The 5,341-nt window shown below is 35.6% G+C and overlaps 1 long non-coding RNA gene across 1 annotated transcript; it reads right to left on the bottom strand.

Annotated features, from left to right (window-relative positions):
* Positions 1-534: 534 nt before the first annotated feature.
* On the bottom strand, positions 535-3,375 carry LOC114308104 (uncharacterized). The gene is made up of 4 exons (XR_003645378.2): positions 2,487-3,375; positions 1,949-2,071; positions 1,757-1,878; positions 535-921 (listed from the first exon to the last, which is right to left on the bottom strand). It is a non-coding gene; the product is annotated as an uncharacterized LOC114308104 (long non-coding RNA).
* Positions 3,376-5,341: the final 1,966 nt, after the last annotated feature.

The following is a 5,341-nucleotide window of genomic DNA, read 5'->3' as shown; positions in this document are numbered from 1 at the left end:
TATCAGAACACATAATAGCAATCATAATAATAGCAGAACACATGCTCATTGAAACAAACAAGTATAAAGTGAAGAAGTGACTCAATTTGTTTCAATGCCAGCACACTATAGTAGTCATTGGTTCCAAATCATCATGGACTTTAAAAAATTAATAACAAAATGTGTATGAGACAGTAGAATTTTCTGGAGAATTTATTGTAGCTAATATGTTTTAAGGTTTGTGATGAACTCTGCTAGGAGCATTCTTTCACTTTGAAGTTACTTTATGTTGTATAGCTTATCTTTCACTTTCTATATTTTAGTCAAATCCAACTGTGGAGCCAATAGTAAATTGTTGGACAAGATGATAAAATATGTTGTGCCATAGAATTGAATAGGGAAGACAAAAAAGGGAAGAAATTCATAGAAGGTAGAAACAGGGCTTGCTTATAGTTCAACCTTGCAACTCTGCAAAATTTAATGTGGAGTTAAATATGCATGATAAAGATGTATGGCCTTTAAAGTCAAATCTACTTATATACTCAAAAGTAGAAATGGAATCAACTATTTGGAGAACTTCTATTATCACATATTCACACACATAAATATATATATGGTGAAAAAGTCAAAGATGCTGCACATCTTTAAAAAACGAAACTGAAATCTACAAGTCATTAACTAATTTTCCTATTAATGAAGTTCAGAAAAAATGAAAAATCTACAAGATTTTCTGTTGGGTAGCTTTGCTTGGCCGTGTAGTGAAAAATCTACAAGATTTTCAGTATAATGGTTCAAATAAATAAAGCCACTCATTAAGATAAAAGGTACTACATGTTATTCCCTGCTCAAAAGATATGTTGTCCAAGTCAACACTGAACCAGTGGTCTCATGCCCAGAAACTAACATTGACAAAAGGTCATCTCGTAATTGTATGCTTGATACCTGCAACACAGTGGCACAAATGTAGAAACAAAGAGTAAAACCTTGCATGTCAATTTAAATGTGAAGAAGCCCATTAAACTGAAAAACCTCAATTAATTTCTTCCATCATATCCACCAACAACATAGAGTATGCCATTAATTTGTGCTTAATTTCTTAGCTACAACAGAGAGCATATCTTTTGCATTCTGATCCCAGACTCACATCACATCCTTTGCATTTGAGTTGATAATAAAAATTACTAAATATTACTAGCTTAAAAGCTAATCTACACATGAATGACCACACTCATTTATGTTCAAAAACTCTTAGGAAGCTGTACCCTCCTCAGTAATGTTCTCATGAGAGAGAATGCCAAACATTATCTTGACAATTATCAATAAGAATGTAACAGGGAATTTCTGCACACTCTGGGATCAGAATGTAAATTTCTGCTTAATCTCCCATTTATCAGTCAAAGTTCTTACCAAAAAAAAAAAACTTTCAAAAGCAACAAAATACAGAAATGAAAATACAATTTTACTTATTTAATCTTTGTCTGAATATAATAACAATGAGGATCAAAAGGAAAACAACTGGCAAGAAGAAAGATTTCAACATATAATTCAATTCCATAGATAGCTCCGAAAGGAGGGGAGCGGGAATAGACAACATACTATCATCTCCAAGCAGCTGAAATAAGTTGGTGCCACAAACAACAATAGTTCAACCACATCAATGACTAAATCTCAAACGAATGAAGAAATGTCTCTAAAGCCACACCAAGAATGTATGACAAACATAGTTGTCAAATGTGAGCCAAAACTACAACAATAAATATGGGTTAGAAAATTACACCTCCTGAGATTCTTATTTCTCATGGCAACCCTCTCCGCAGCTCGAGAAAGTGCTTCTTTGGGACTTGCTACCACCAGATCATCATCCATGCTGAGTTTTGTCTTCAAGTCATCTGGTAATGCCTGCAAAATGATTAGATCAGGAAAAGAGTGCTTGGAAAAAGACATTAGAAGCTCTGGAAAGTTTCCATACCATAACCTCATCTACAAGTTTCTCCAGCTGTATTTGTTCTATATAAGTACGAGGAACGTATGACCCTTCCAATTCCAACTACTCGGCCACACACTTTACAAGTAGGTGATCTTTTCCTTGCACCTGCAATGAAAATAGCATCCATTTTTAGTTAGAATTTTTTAGCTCTAATGAAGAGATTAAAAGTTTAGAACAATTAAGAGACAAAAAAATTATGGGGTACGGCTCCATCATTGTACTCTCTAGCAAGAAAGATAAAAGGAATATTTCCTTTGAAAATTCCTACTCCATTTAGCTGTTTCCTCCTGAACCACTACCAAGTTGACACTCTATAGTGTGACAAAAATATATGGCCATCTGAAATAAGTAGCCTTAGTCTCACATCACATCTTTTTTTGTAGTTGCCAGAGGTGTCACAAATTCAAAATGCTTCAATGGTAAACAATACTAATGCCAATTAAATAGATAATGATATTTTTGGACATCAAATTTGTTCCATGTTCAAACAAGACGAGTTGGCAGAGATGGTTGGACATACCCGATTACCATCCAAGTCAAACTCCTTCCCAAGTGACTCCATGACCAATTGTTGTAAATACCTACTAAATAATAATAGGCTATCTTTGTAAGGAAGAACAACCATATCTTGTGGCAAAACAAAGAAACCAAAGCATAAATATTTATGAGTGAAACTGCGACATAACATAGGTAGCATAAATATTTGTGAAACTGAAACTGAAGCATAGCAGTGAAATAAATAATCATTTCACATTCAATTATGCAATTTCACATCAAGTGTATTGCGTGCGCGTGTGTGTGTGTCTCCACATGAGAAGTAAGAATTCAAAATGTATCCTCCTAGCCCAAACTGGGATTTGAACCTCACTTTGCACAAATTCTGTGTTTCTGGCCAATGAACTTCACTCTGCACAAATTACAACAAAATATTAACCAGTGAATCATGCTTATAAGATAGAAACCACATCCTGGGTTTGAGTTGAGAAAGTGTTGGTGTCCAAGAGAACTCGAAATTAATTAGAAAAGCGCTGCAAAAAGGAAAAGGTTTGAATCCCAAAATTGGCAGAAAATTGGAACACAAATGGAATGTAAGAGGGAAAAATGGGATCTTGGATATTACTGATTATCAAACATCTCTAATAAACATATAGTATGCAATTTGATCAAGCACACACTCTGCAAATTTATCAATGCTATTATATAAAGCATACACAATGTGACTCATATCATGTGTTTTTTTTTTTTTAATGAATGTCCCTCAGAACAGTTTTTCTCATTCATTCCCAAAATTGCTTAATTATGGTTTTTCTCGTTCATCAAACCGCCCCGCAATAATCAAACCCATCTAAAAATTTAAATGTGAAATTAGTACTAAACCCAGCAATGAATCTATTCAATCAGTTTAGTACCAAACCCACATAGGATATGTATAGACTATGCACACATACACACATAAGTGTACAGATATGCGCGCGCGCGCGCGCGCACACACACACACACACAGAGGCTATACTGGTCTGGAAGAAGGGTAAGCAACGACGGAGATGATGCCGTTTCCTTTATCAGAAGTTGATCGGAGAACGATGTGGCCGTCGAATTCGTTCCCCCACCATTTCGAGGAGTAACACCAGTCACCTTCGTCTTCAATACGACGTCGAATCGCCGTAGAAAATCGCCGGCGACTCAGCCTTGATCTCATCCACATTCTCCGAAAACCCTAAAAGAGAAAAAAAAAATTCCCAATTTGTCTCTCTGTGCAAAACCCTAAACCCTTGAAGACGATGAAGAAGCCTGAAACTGAAACTGAAGCATAGCAATGAACAAAATTTCCTTAGAACCATACCCAGACATGGTTCTGTTTTGAGCAGGTAAGGCCAAATTTTCCACTTGATTGATTGGTTGAGGAGAAGGCTGCAGATCACCATGCCTTTTTGATCTTCGTGCTCCGCTTCGTAGCTCTGGCATCATCAACCCATACAAATCACATCCCAACGCAAAAAAGAAAAAAACAACAAAACGGGGAAAAACAAATAAATTACTAAAATTGAACCAAAAAATAAAAAACATACAACAATAGAAGCCTTGACAGTGACAAAAAGTGAATCTTATCCACCAAAAAAGGAGGAGAAAATATCAATTTAACACAGTTTCTAACGCATAGAAGATCCTTCCAAATAAGAAAGAAATAAAGATTGCGAACTAACAAAGCAATTGATGTTAAAGAAGATACACTGTTTTAGGCAAAAAATACACAGATACATCTACAGATTCTATGTTCTATGCTTCCAAGATTTTGTTTTGTCCACACAAAGTAACATGAAAGCGAATGTAGCTAAAACAGAAACAAGCATTAATCTATTTATTTATAAGCATCAATTAACAAAGCCAAAGATGATTTCAAGACTACATAAATCCGATCAACCAATTACAATCAAGCAATGATAAATTCAAATCAGATGTAAACCAAACCATAAATCTAATCCGATCATCCTTAACTCATAAAAAAAGTTGTCAAACTGTATAAAGCGAGAGAAAAATCATCGTGCATTGAATAAAACACAACTGACCTATCAGATCGTACCTTGAATACTGCAAAACAAGAACGATTGGAGATAAAAATAAAAATAAAAAAAAAATTGAAGAATCGATCAAAAAAATAAAACTGACCTGTCAGATCGTACCTTGAATACTATAAACAAGAACGATCGGAGAGAAAGAAAGACGAAAAAAAAAGAAAAAAGTAGAAGAATCGATAGGCTTAGATTCGAGGGGTCAGAGTTCAGATCTGAGCTTCTGGAAATCACTGAATCTCTGCAAATAAGGATCAAGTAAGAATGCCTTAAAACATTGATTTCATAGATCTAAAGAGAAAGAGAGAGAGAGACGAGAGACAGTGGAGCTCGCTACCTCGCAGGTGCAGATGGTGCTGGCGATGGAGCTTCGAAATCGCTTCGACGAAGCTTCGATCTGAATCTTCGATGGAGCTTAGAGAGGCTTGAGAGAGAGAGAGAGAGAGAGAGAGAGATGTGTACGTATAAGGGTTTGAGAGATAGAAAGAGCTCAGATTCAAAATAAGGGATTCAGAAAGAAGGCGCGTGTGGCCACCGCTTTTGGAGGCGTTTCTCCCATTATAAAACGGTGTTGTTTTGTTTAAAAGAATATGCGACGTTTTGTAAACGCCGTTAAATATTAATAACAGTGACATTTATAAAAACGTCGTTAAAAAAACGCCATCATATCTCTTTTTTCCTGTAGTGTGTGATTTAGGTTTAAAATTTTTTTTTCCTCCAAGCGAACCCAACAAGCTCACCTCCTGAAATGTGAGCCCTATATAAAACCTTACTGATTTGGATATAGCACTGTAAGATACCTTGC

Source organism: Camellia sinensis, chromosome 8 (assembly GCF_055761805.1).
Source record: "Camellia sinensis isolate YWXY chromosome 8, ASM5576180v1, whole genome shotgun sequence".
In the NCBI taxonomy this organism is placed as follows: Eukaryota; Viridiplantae; Streptophyta; class Magnoliopsida; order Ericales; family Theaceae; genus Camellia; species Camellia sinensis.
This window is presented reverse-complemented; position numbering and strand designations above follow the sequence as displayed.